Raw genomic sequence first — 14,125 nt, 5'->3', positions numbered from 1 at the left:
CTAAAACCTTAAAAAGATAAAAATGTGATACTCTATCAAAGGCTTTCTCGAAATCTATGGATAAAACCGCCAATCTGCCTTTTCTCTCCTTCGTATCACCAATAGCATCTTTTAAAAGGTTTAAATTGTCCCATATGCTCCTCCCAGGTATCCCACAGACTTGGTTGGAGTGGACGATTTTCTCTATAACAGCCTTTAGCCTATTCGCGCAAATCTTGGCCATTATTTTGTAGTCTGTGTTTAGTAAGGTGATAGGCCTCCAGTTTTTAATATCTGTTTTGTCCCCCTTTTTATAAAGCAGGGACACCTCACCTTTCTTCCAGGACCCCGGGAGGGCTTTTGTTCTAAAAACTTGAGTAAAAAGGGAATAGAGATCCTCTTTTAAAACTCCATAAAATGTGACATAAAACTCTATGGGTATACCATCAGGGCCAGGGACTTTACCTGTTTTAAAACTCTTGATGGTATCTAAAATCTCCTGTTCCGTAATATCCTGTAATAAAAAATCTTTGGAGACAGGATTTAAAACAGCGTCAACCTCCTTCAATGAGTCGTTCATCAAATCAACATTAACAAGCTTTATATTAAAAAGATCCGCATAAAATCTGTGCACCTTTTTTAAAATATTGTCAGTATTTGTATCTCCATCAACATTGTCTAACAGGGTATGCTTATCGTTAATTTTCTTAAAAAAGTACCTGGAGCAGGTCTCATTTTCCTCGAGGTGTTTCATTTTTGAACGAAAGACAATTTCCTTACCTCTCTGCTCCAGGCACTGGGAGATCTCCTTCCTAATCTCCATAATCTCCTCCTCCACCTGCATACCCTGTTCTCTGAACTTGTATTGGGTCTGCAGACGGGTATTCAAATTAGCAAAAAAATCCTGTTTTTCTTTTGCTTTTCTCCTTCCGATTTTTATGAAAAAGTCTCTTATTTTTATTTTTATTTTCTCCCACCATGAGACTATGGACATATTTGGATGTCTTACCCGTCTGCAGCCCTTATAAAAGGTAATAAAATCAGATAAAATTTGCGGATCATCTAAAAGGGAAACGTTCATTTTCCAGGCTTTTTTGACAGTATTTTTCCCAATATCATTTTTAACTTTAAAATACAATAATTTATGATCAGATAAAACATTGGGATTAAGATCACATTTAAAAGGCAGTACTTGATAAGAGCAGAATATAAAATCGATCCTGGAGCTACAGTTCACATTGCTCCAGGTGACGCCGGCCTCTGCAGATAAATTGCTGTTACATTTCTTAAAAACATCAGTAAGTTTAAAATCAGTAACTATATCTTTTAATAATGAGGAGGTTTTGTCATAATTCCTGCTTACTGAGTTAGAGAACCGGCGTTCCCCCTTTAAAATACAATTAAAATCACCCGCTAAAACAAGTGGCTCTGAATCGTTTAAAAAAAGGGGTAAAATCTCTAGCATTCTAGCTCTTTCATTCTTGTCCGAGGACCCATAAAAATTTAAAAACTGCCATCTAATACCGTCTATAAAAGCTTTGACCAATAAAATTCTACCTGGTAAAATTTCATTAAAACTGTCAATTAAAACGTTCCCTTTAAATAAAATGGCGACACCTGCGGCTCTGGAATCGTTAGACCCGGACCACACTGAAGGTCCGAGTCTCCAGTCTTCCTTATATTTGTTGTAGTTCGTGCGATGTGGGATACAGCATTCCTGTAGGAAAAAAACGGTGGCGGAAAAAATAGAAAGATAGTCAAACAGGGCAGCTCTTCTCGTCTTAGAATGCACGCTCCTAACATTTAAGGAAATGCCACCTAACTCTGCCATGAGGAAAAGGGAAAAGAGACAGTCTTATGTAATCTTACCCGAGGTGGCCTCAGCAGTCCTCGGCGTTACCAGAGACCTCACTCGAACTCTCATCGCCCTCCGACTTCAAACCGACTGTATAACTTGAGGAGATTGGAGAGGAACTCATGTCAGACAGCTGACCCCCCGCCATACCTGAGGCACTTATCGCAAATGGGTCCCAGATGGACTCCACGGGCAAGGTTTCTGGAGCATATTGTATGGCAGCCTCCTCCCCTACGATAGGGGCAGGAAACGCACTCGCGGCCGTTTCCGGGACTTCTGTCACCTCAGAGGTAGCTATGCTTGTCTCCCCCAACTGGCGAGAAGGGGGGAGACCTTCAGCTGGTGCTTCCGGGGGCGCGTCAACTGGTTTCCCTGCTTTCGCTCTAGCAGGTACTCCCATCGGCACCCCCGCTGCCACCTCTGAGTACGCCCTACGCCTTTTAGTCCTTGCTGCCGCTCCGCCCGGGTCCTCTGCCTCAGGTACAGGCTGACCCAGCACCTCCTGCGGCCCAGGCGGATCAGCTTCATCCGAACTACCCATCTCCTCCGTTTCCTGAGGGGGCTTTTTCGTCCGCTGATCACTGGCTCTTCTCTTAAACCGCCTTTGCTCCTTTGGGTCACCTGTTTGGGGGGGTCTGCTGGAGGTGTCCATGTCATCTGCCTCTTCACCTCTTGGTTCCTCTCCTTGTGCGGGGGCGATCTGGCCTGCTGGCTGCTCTGGACGCCTCGGCCGGACCTCGGGTTGTTCCGATCTGTGGGGACAAGTAGCATATAGATGACCAACTCGGCTGCAAAAACGACACCTTTTCCCCAGAGGGCAAGTTTTGGCCTCGTGCTCAGAGCTGCCACAGTTCCTACAGGTGCTTTCGCAGAACTCTTTGGTGTGACCGTACTTTTGACATTTTCTACAGAATGGAGGCATTCCTGTATAAAAAAGATCTCCTGCCATATCACCTAATTTAAAGCGTGCTGGCGGCAACATTATCCCCCCTGCTGTATTGGCATCTCTATAACAAGTTACTAAAAATCTCCACTTTGACGTCCAAACTCCAACTTCGTTCATTATTTTGCCAATATATTTTACACTTTTGAAATAGGGGGATAAAAAGGACATCACATCTTTTAAATCAGCAAACGGGCAGTACATTTTTATCACAATCATCTTAGTGATGTCCAACACATGTTCGTAAAATTCAATACCGTCCAGTCTCGGATCGTTTTTTACCATGTATGCCGCCAGCAGATCTTGGAACACTCCATTCTGTACAAAAGTTATGTCGTATGTTCTTCTCCTAGGATAGTCTTGTACCGCCAATATCTCCCGCTTCTGAATGTTGAAAATGCCAACAAGCACGGTCTCCACCAAGAACTTCAGGCCGCAGGTCGTCGCCTTCTCTTCTGATACAATTACACGGATTGTATTCTTTATCCGGGCATACGCCGGTATCTCACCAGGACTTTCGTCCATGGTGAGGGGTTTTCAAGGAAAGTTACGCCACCCGTTGGTGACGTAACGTCTACGCAGCTTTTCCCCTTTTCGGCCGAAGCCTACACGGGGGATATGTGGATCGCAACTCGTTGCTCAGGACTAAGCCTCTCTCCCAAATAGCAGCACGGGGGTGAAGTCCAGGCGAACCTGGACGATCCCCCGAGGCCGAGAGAGAGGGTACCTGAGCACCTCCTAACCAAGACCAGGCAGCACTGACTACAAGTAATCAGAACTACACTTGATCTCAGCCAGAAGGCCGAGAAGCGATAACCCGAACGGGCCGCGTGTTGACCGAGCCTGCCCAATACTGCTGTTCACCCCTTGCAGCGATTCAGCCTACTCCTAGGCAATTCCATGGGGCCCTGCAGGCTCACACACACTCACAGCTACTAAGCGGGAGGTGAATAAAGGCCGGAGAGGAAGCAAGACAGGATTTGCTTCTTTTGCTTGCACCACAATGCAGTGCTGAAAGAGGAGGAATCGACATAAAAACGCCTTCCTGGCAACGCCCAAATGCCCTCCTGCCGTGCAAACACTGGCAGCAGCAGCAGCAGCAGCAGTAAGTGCATGCCCACTGCCACCCCTTCTCCTTTCACACCTTGTATCAGCTTTAATCCAGTCCAGTGCTGCCTGCTGAGCAGCACTGACCAACACTGCCTGGGCCCAGGCTTTTATCTCTGAGGCCCCATTATGATGTCAGAAAGCTGGCTCTGGCTCTTGAGGTCTCCACTATGACACGTGCAAAGTTCCGTCTGAACTTTATATAAGACGGTGCGGCTCAGTCAGTCACTCAGTGTTGCCTGAGAGGGCAACACTGCAACAGCCGGCCCCCAGGCTGTCTTTTTTTTGCACAGCTAGTTGCCTCCAGGAGGCCACAAGAGGGAGACAAGGGACTGCAAAATGGAAAATAGGCATCCACCAACTTTACAGACAACTTGTTCTCCTTGCTCCTACAACCTCCATCCTTGCACAGTTTGTTATTCTTCCAGGTAACATAGTAACAAATCCAAATTGCTGCTCTCTTTGTAGGCAAGCAAGGGTTTGTTGCAACTGCAATTCTTACTTCTTCTTGAAATGTAGGGACCACAGTACATTCCATCACATCCATCTAGTGTACACAGGTAGGTCCATTGGGTCGGGCCAGGTTAATGGCTGTTTGCTGTTCCCCTACTCCACTCCACTATTTGACTATGGTGCTGCATCAATCAGTGGCTGGCTCAGGTGCAGCTCTTTAACCTACCTAGGAGGGAGGGCGGAGAGAAGACAAGGAAGGTGAATGAGCTGTTCCAATGTGAAATGCCGGAAACACAGAAACACAGACGACACAAAACAAGAGGTGGCAATGTATTAATTAATTGCATTTAATAAATTAGCTCATTATCACACATGACTGTACAAATGCATTGTCCAACAGGTGTTGAAATAATGGGATTAAAAGGGGAGATCCCATCCGAAAGACAAAAACAATGGCAAACACAAAAAGCACTTTTGGAATCTGATTTTAGTAAACACATAAGGAAAGGGTGCACCGGTCCTGGAAATACTGCAATACCAGGTCAATGCGTGGAGTGGACAGAGCAAGCTCTATTTCCATCTCCCTGTTCTAAAAATCCATTTAATATATGGTCCCCAGATAGGGGACGTATCAGATATTAAACTGATAAGAACAGATTTTTTTTTTTTTTTTTTAACTCATCAGTTTATATACTATCCGCATCTTATTTCACATAAAAGCTACTTCATACTGCGGTTAGACCTTACATCATATGAGTCATATCAGAAAATTTATTTCTTTACATGCGTTAACAATACAGGTTCCATTTTTTAACATTCCACATACCTTCAGCCTTAACCTCACCCCACCTTTTCTTGTCATAGAGGTACACAGTATGCAGCCTGGATAAAAACAGTTTGACAGCATCGTTTGGAGTTAAAACAGTCTTCCTAAAAATAATAAGATTTCTTGCATCCCAGACAGTTTCTTTAAAAATAGCAAAGACAATCCAATAAATACGTACATTTTCAAGTTTTGTAAAATCACATCCAATCAAAATATTCTCATAGCTAAAAGCATTAGATTTCAATAAGAACATTAAGAGCCGGTTTAAAAGTGATAAAACCTGCTTTGTAAAATTACAATTCCAATATACATGTTTTACATCTTCAATACCTCCACAACCACTCCTGGGACAGACCTCTGATACTCCCACACCTCTTCTCTCGAGGAGAGACCTTGTTGGAAGACAGTTATGTAAAGTCAACCAAACCACATCATGTTGTCTATTTGATACTCCAGGTGTCTTAAAGAGCTTCCAAACTCTAGCAGATTGTGTGTTATTTAAAAAAGGAACCTCACATAAAACCTCGTTATTCCTAACTATATCAATAATTTTCTTTTTCTCAATGTCACCTGCAGTACCCAGATTAAAACGCACATAAAAGGATTTTAAGATGACATAAAATACAGGCAGTTTCCAGGATATCGGCCGTTTTAAATCTCTTACGCACCATTTCCATTTCACCATCAACCATCCAGCCAGGTAACGTATCATATCTGCCGCTCTGTTTTCCCCTTTCACAGTTTTAAGAATCAACAATAAATAGTGCAGATTTAAAAACACATCAATATTAGGAAAATCATACCCTCCCAAAATCGTTTTCCTCATGACCACCTCCCGTCTTAGTTTCTCCATTTTGGAGTTCCAGAAAAACACGAATAATTTTCTGGTAATTCTTCTTACCCATAACTTGTTGGGAGGGAAAATTACAGCAACATACAACAGCAAAGGAAGGATTACCGACTTTATAACCAATACCTTCCCTTTCAGGGACAGGCTTCTCAGTTTCCAGAAGGCAAGCTTCTGGTCGACTTTAGCCTCTAATAGAGAGAAGCTGTGTTTACCCTTGAGATCCCTCTCAAAGGTAACTCCCAAGACTTCAATGTTATCAGTCTGTATCACTCTGTCCACCTTCACTTGTACCTGCTTGCCAAAGTTACACAACTGACATTTGTCCCAGTTGACTTTCATCCCTGATATTGCACAAAAAATCCTAAGATGTAAGTTAGCTCGATTAAGATCGGCCACCGAGGTACACACAAATACTGCGTCATCCATGTATCCTAGTGACTTGACCTGATGCCCATCGCCTCCCGGAATAAAACAACCAGATATTTTTTTATCATTTTGTAAACTAATAAACAAAGGCTCCATAACACACACAAATAAAATGGGTGAGAGCGGGCACCCTTGCCTCACACCGGATTTAACCTTAATGGAGGGACTCACATTCCCATTAATTAATACCTGGCTCTCAACCCCATTATACAGCCCTTGGATCATCGTCATTAGTTTTGCAGGTATTCCCATCCTCTTCAATACTGCGAACATAAATCGATGAGAAACTTTGTCAAACGCCTTTTCCAAGTCAATTGACTCCAATATCAAAGATATATCCACCTCGTTTGCATAAAATATCAGATCCCGTAATAACAGCAAATTGTCCGATATCCTACGCCCAGGGACAGCGCAAGTTTGATGCATACCAACCATGTATTTTACTACCTGACTCATCCTTCCTGCAATGATCTTTGCTAATAGCTTATAGTCCGTATTCAAGAGGGTGATAGGACGCCAGTTCTTCATTTCCCTCCTATCTCCCTTCTTATGAATCAAAGTCACCACTCCCTGCCTCATTGAGGTTGAAAGCCCCCCACTATCAAATGCATATCTCAGAACTTTCACCACCTGTTCCTTGATGAAAGACCAGCATTCTTGGTAAAATTCAACCGGGAGCCCATCACACCCTGGGGTCTTATCTTTAGCCATGGCGTCCATACTTTTTTTAATATCTGACTCACTAATATCGCTAGACATATTTTCTATATCTTCAAGCAAGATATTATTCTCCACGTTTTTGCAGTAGTCATAAATCTCGTTGTCACATGCCGCCTCATCCACTCCAAACAATGATTGATAAAACCTACAAACCTCAGTAGTCATTCCCTTGCCACAAACTTCTCCTGTAGGTGTTAAAACTGAGGAAATGATCCCTTTTGCATTAAAGGTTTTTTTAAAGAAATACCTCGAACACTGTTCGTTTTCCTCCAAATGCCTTATCTTTGATTGGAACACAATCTGCCTCCCTCGATCCATCAAACCTTTCTTTATCTCATCCTTTATGATTTTTAAGTCCTCCTCCACATCACAACCTGCATTTTTAAACTTCTGGAGAGTCTCCAACTTCCTCGTCAAACGGGCTTCCTCTTCCCTCCTCTCTTTTGCCTTCCTGATACCTATTCTTTTAAGGAGGGAAACCATCTGTTCTTTTGCCCAATCCCACCAAACCAACAAATCTGCATAATCAGATTGTTTCTCAACACAAAATTGAAATACCTTTTTTAATTCCTGCAATACGTCAACCTCCTGCAACAAACTTGTATTTAGTTTCCACAACCCCCTTCCAAACCTGAGAGACTCATTAAAACAAAATTCAACAGAAACCATTTTATGGTCTGAAAAACTATTTTTCTGATGTCTGCAATTCTTAGTTTTTATACCTTCAGAGGCAAAAATAAAATCAATTCTGGATTTGGCCCTTCCACTTTCCGCCAGGTAAGTATATTTATCCTCTCCGTCAATCGATACTCCAGCATCCTGATATCTCAAATCTAAAATAAGCTGATTTAAAATTTTAGAAGAAAAGTCCAATTTTACCTCTGCAACACTTTCTCTATCCCCTACTACTCTGATACAATTAAAATCCCCTGCAACAATTGTAAAAGCACGACCAGGCATATATAATTTAAGTGTCTCAAAAAAGGAAATTCTAGCCTGCTTCTCAGCAGGAGCATAAATACTAAAAACCCTAATTTTATGACCTAAAAAAACACAGTCTAAAATTATAAAACGACCTGGTACAATAATTCTAAAATCACTCACTGTAACATTATTATTCTTAAGGAGAATACCCACTCCTTCATTCCGATTCTCACCACCGACCGACCAAAAGGATTTCCCACAATTCCACTCAGCCCCAGCTGGAGCGATCTGAATAGCACACTCCTGTATGCAAATTATGTCAGCATTAACATTTTTTAATTGGTCAAAAATTGCTGCCCTTCTAAATTCAGATCCTATACTCCTAACATTAAGGGAAGCTACTATCAATGCCATTATAAGGATAAAAGCAAGTTTTATACAATACTTAGCCATTATAATTTGAATCTGTACTACTTTTTAAACTGACTAGTCTTTTTTAACTTCTCAACATCATCTTTTTCCAGATATTCAATAACAGGCGAACCTGGAGATTCAAAACCTCCACCGTCCCCTGAGAAGGAAGGCATTGCCTCTACAGATAAGCATGCATACCTATTGGCATGATCAAACCTTGGCTTTTTCAATACTGCCCTCACAGGTCTTTCATCCTCACCAGAGGCTCTCCTAGTACTCCTTTGTCCAGGCGTTAGCAAGTCATCTGAATCAACCTCATCCAGGTCAGGGAGACTAACGGGGCTCACCACACCCAAATCACTTTCAGCTGCCACCTGAGAAAACTCATCCATCATTACCTCCAAATCACCAATTGCACATTGTGCCTCTTGTGGAAGGTCTAATGCCTGCTCCACTGTAGGAACAGTCTCCATGTGGACTAGCTCACACTCCCCACTGTCGGGAGGGAGCCCCACTCCTGCGGTATCCACAAATCCCACATTTCCGAGCGACTGGGGTTCTCCAGCCTCAGCGAAATCAGCCGATGATGCCCCAATCCCTACATCAGTTTGCCGCAGTTTGGCACCAGACACCTCCACATTTGGCACCCTGCGTCTTACATTTCTCCTGGCAGCTTGAGCATAAGTAAAAACCTCCCCATGCTCAGGGCATTTCCTAGCCATGTGTCCAGCCAACCCACACAAGTCACAAACTCTTGCACTACCACAATTAGCAGCCTTATGTGAAGAACTCCCACAAATCCTGCACACCTCCCCCTTCACACACCTGTCCTTAGTATGACCATATCTACTGCAATTCCTGCAAAACTCTGGCTGTCCTCTAAAGAAACAAAACCCTCTCTCCCCAGTTATAGAAAATGAAGCAGGTGGACATAAATATCCCTCCAAAGCATTCTTGTCTTTTTTAAACACCACCAAGTACCTCCTTTTACCATTAGGTATACCATATGAGTTTTTTAGTCTCTCTCCAGCAGAAATTTCCTCACAAAACCGCCACAAGTATGCTTTTAAAAGTTCCTCTGAAAATCTGGTGTTGTACATATGCACAATCAGGACCCTTCTTGCTTGCTTGAATAAAGGTTCAATATCCACTTTTTTCAAAATCTCTGCAGTACTTAGTCTGATTTTCTCCATTGCATCCATGCACATGTATTCATTTGTTAAAGTCATATCAAAAGTACCTTGATTAGGAAAATCCTGCAGGCTCTCCACATCCGATGCACGAAGCTTCAACACGCCATAAATGATCTCCTCCACGATTTCTTTTAACGAAATTTTCTTTAGAAAAGCAGGCTTTACCTGAAAACGGATCGTGTCCTCCGCCCCTCGAACCGCCATGTCGTCGTCCTTCGCACCTCCAAGATCCCAACTCGTTTACCCGGGGCCCCCACAAGGAGGACCCCAAAGAAGCCTTCTGACCTGACCCAATAAGGTTTCCCCTACCAGATCGTAGCCAAAAGGCCGAGAAGCGATAACCCGAACGGGCCGCGCGTTGACCGAGCCTGCCCAATACTGCTGTTCACCCCTTGCAGCGATTCAGCCTACTCCTAGGCAATTCCATGGGGCCCTGCAGGCTCACACACACTCACAGCTACTAAGCGGGAGGTGAATAAAGGCCGGAGAGGAAGCAAGACAGGATTTGCTTCTTTTGCTTGCACCACATTGCAGTGCTGAAAGAGGAGGAATCGACATAAAAACGCCTTCCTGGCAACGCCCAAATGCCCTCCTGCCGTGCAAACACTGGCAGCAGCAGCAGCAGCAGCAGCAGCAGTAAGTGCATGCCCACTGCCACCCCTTCTCCTTTCACACCTTGTATCAGCTTTAATCCAGTCCAGTGCTGCCTGCTGAGCAGCACTGACCAACACTGCCTGGGCCCAGGCTTTTATCTCTGAGGCCCCATTATGATGTCAGAAAGCTGGCTCTGGCTCCTGAGGTCTCCACTATGACACGTGCAAAGTTCCGTCTGAACTTTATATAAGACGGTGCGGCTCAGTCAGTCACTCAGTGTTGCCTGAGAGGGCAACACTGCAACAGCCGGCCCCCAGGCTGTCTTTTTTTTGCACAGCTAGTTGCCTCCAGGAGGCCACAAGAGGGAGACAAGGGACTGCAAAATGGAAAATAGGCATCCACCAACTTTACAGACAACTTGTTCTCCTTGCTCCTACAACCTCCATCCTTGCACAGTTTGTTATTCTTCCAGGTAACATAGTAACAAATCCAAATTGCTGCTCTCTTTGTAGGCAAGCAAGGGTTTGTTGCAACTGCAATTCTTACTTCTTCTTGAAATGTAGGGACCACAGTACATTCCATCACATCCATCTAGTGTACACAGGTAGGTCCATTGTGACGGGCGGGCGGGCGGGCTGGCTGCTTTAATGGCTGTTTGCTGTTCCCCTACTCCACTCCACTATTTGACTATGGTGATGCATCAATCAGTGGCTGGCTCAGGTGCAGCTCTTTAACCTACCTAGGAGGGAGGGCGGAGAGAAGACAAGGAAGGTGAATGAGCTGTTCCAATGTGAAATGCCGGAAACACAGAAACACAGACGACACAAAACAAGAGGTGGCAATGTATTAATTAATTGCATTTAATAAATTAGCTCATTATCACACATGACTGTACAAATGCATTGTCCAACAGGTGTTGAAATAATGGGATTAAAAGGGGAGATCCCATCCGAAAGACAAAAACAATGGCAAACACAAAAAGCACTTTTGGAATCTGATTTTAGTAAACACATAAGGAAAGGGTGCACCGGTCCTGGAAATACTGCAATACCAGGTCAATGCGTGGAGTGGACAGAGCAAGCTCTATTTCCATCTCCCTGTTCTAAAAATCCATTTAATATATGGTCCCCAGATAGGGGACGTATCAGATATTAAACTGATAAGAACAGATTTTTTTTTTTTTTAAAACCATTTCAGTTAGTTATAAGCAACTTATAATGTTTCTCAAAACTTGAAAATCAAATCCACGTTGCTTCAAACTTATCATCATTCTGGTTTGTTCTTTATTTTTTCTTCAATTTACATAAACAATCACAAAAAAAACAGAACAATATTACCTACATCGTATCAGGAATTTCCATTTTTTGAACTTCCATATCCCCTCTGAATCTAGGCCACCACCACGCTGTCTATCCCACAAATACATGACGTATAGTCTAGACAAAATCATCCTAATACACTCATTTACAGGCACTAATTTCCTTTTAAACACTAACAAGTTTCTCACATCCCACAAACTTTCCATCACACATGCCATAATTAACCACATAATTCTATCTTTCATACGACTACTTGCACCCATTCCAAACATTGCTACTTTCCAATTAACAAATTTTACCCCCGCTAGTTCTTTACACAAACCACCCACCCCTTTCCATACTTCATACGAATAGTCACAATCCCACAACATATGTCTCACACTCTCACTTGCTCCACATCCATTCCTCGGGCAAACCTCAGACCTAATAAGATCCCTTCTTTTCTGCACTTGCCTAACAGGTAGGATATTATGCAGCGACATCCACACAATATCACGCTGTCTGTTTGACAGACCACTCACCTTCAATTTACTCCATACACTCTGCACTTCGTTTAACCTCAAACCTGCAATTTCACATGGAATTTCATTCGCACGTATTCTCTTCATCACCGCATTCTTATTTTTAAACTCACTCATTGGCACAGCAAGCAAGTCATTTTTCCTCACAAAAACCTCAATCCTCATATACCACACTGGACACTTGAAAGCCACAGGCACACTTGCATCTCTCTTTACCCAATTCAGACCATACAACATCCAACCAGCCAAGTATCTAATCATGAAACCAGTCTTGTTATTCCTCTGCACTAACACAGACACCACTTTGATATAATTCAAACCCAAAAATAACTCAACATTTGGAAAATCCAAACCACCATTCACACACATCTTATACACATACTCTCTCTTCAATTTTTCCATTCTACTCCCCCAAAAAAATGTAAAAATCATCTTTTCCGTCTTCTTAATTTTGTGAGTAGCAAAAGGGAAAACAACTGCACAAAAAAGTAAAATTGGTAACACAACAGATTTAACTATCAAAATTTTTCCCGTCAGTGTCAAACTTCTCAGGCTCCAAAAGTTCAGCTTTCGTTCTATTCTCATACCACATTCATCCCAACTTTCATTCCCTCTCAAATCCTCATTAAATTGCACACCCAATATTTTAATAGCACCCATCTCACAATTAACCCCATCCATTCTCACACTCCTATCACCAAAGCACTTAAAGCTACATTTACCCCAATTCACTTTAAACGCAGACGCACTACAAAACAACCTCAACAACAATCTCGCTCTATTTATCTCCGCCTCTCTCTCACTAACAATTACCACATCGTCCATATAACCCAATACTTTCAGGAACTTACCATTACTCCCAGGAATTAATAACCCCCTCATAAATTTTTCCCTTCTAACCATACACAACAATACTTCAATCACACTAATGAACAGGACAGGGGACATAGGACAACCCTGCCTGACACCTGACCTTATCCCCACTTTTCCACTCAGAAACCCATTTACGAGAAACTCACTTGTTACGTTCCCATACAAACCTTTCACTGCATACACAAACTTTCTCGGAAAACCCATTTTACACAGCACCCTAAACATAAACTCATGCGACACCCTATCAAATGCCTTTTCAAAATCCACAGATAGGACCATACATTTCTGCTTTCTATCCATACAGTCCCCAATCATATCCCTTAGTAACAACAAATTATCAGTCATACTTCTACCAGGCACTGCACACACTTGATCTTCATTCACCACTTCACCAACAACCTCACGCATCCTATTGGCCAATACTTTACTAAAACACTTATAGTCAGAATCCAACAAAGTAATTGGCCTCCAATTTGCCAAATTTTTCTTCTCACCTTTTTTATATATCAGCACAACCACACCTTCTTTCATAGATTTGCTCAACACACCATGCTTCCACATATACTGACATACCTCAAGCAAATCCCCACCCATTATATCCCACATCCTCACATATAATTCAATTGGGATCCCATCCTTCCCAGGTGTTTTATTTTTACTTGCACTCATCACCACATTTCTCACTTCATCCATGGTAATATCACCACACAGAGACTCACGATCTTCCTCTCCAAGTTTATTTTCCAACCCATTCAAAACCTCATTCATCAAATCCTTATCATACCACTTCTCTCCATACAACTGGGTATAAAAACCTTCAACTTCACTCATCACATCCTTTCCAGAAACACACTCACCCCTATCATTCAATAATTCATCCATATCATCCTTTTTACCACATATTTTTTTGAAAAAAAATCTTGTACATTTTTCATCTTTGTCTAAGTTCTCAACTTTTGATCTATATATAATTTTTTTCCCTTTTTCCTCTAATAAAAGCCTACTTTCATTCCTTGCGTCCCTCATCAAATCACTCACATCCACACCAAGCTCGCCAAGTTTTCTCAACCATTCTATTCGAACATTCAACTCATTATATTGGTTTCTTAGCATAGCTGCTTTTTTATA

At 42.5% G+C, this 14,125-nt stretch overlaps 1 non-coding gene and 1 pseudogene across 1 annotated transcript; both read right to left on the bottom strand.

Moving 5' to 3' along the window:
* Positions 1–4,841: 4,841 nt before the first annotated feature.
* LOC142679606 (U2 spliceosomal RNA) lies at positions 4,842–5,034 on the bottom strand. The gene has a single exon (XR_012852829.1). It is a non-coding gene; the product is annotated as a U2 spliceosomal RNA (small nuclear RNA).
* Positions 5,035–11,301: 6,267 nt separating this feature from the next.
* Positions 11,302–11,476, bottom strand: LOC142679637 (U2 spliceosomal RNA; annotated as a pseudogene).
* Positions 11,477–14,125: the final 2,649 nt, after the last annotated feature.

The sequence above is a fragment of the Rhinoderma darwinii genome (assembly GCF_050947455.1).
Source record: "Rhinoderma darwinii isolate aRhiDar2 chromosome 2 unlocalized genomic scaffold, aRhiDar2.hap1 SUPER_2_unloc_55, whole genome shotgun sequence".
In the NCBI taxonomy this organism is placed as follows: Eukaryota; Metazoa; Chordata; class Amphibia; order Anura; family Rhinodermatidae; genus Rhinoderma; species Rhinoderma darwinii.
The sequence above is the reverse complement of the archived record's forward strand: the minus strand, read 5'-3'. Positions and strand labels throughout refer to the sequence as shown.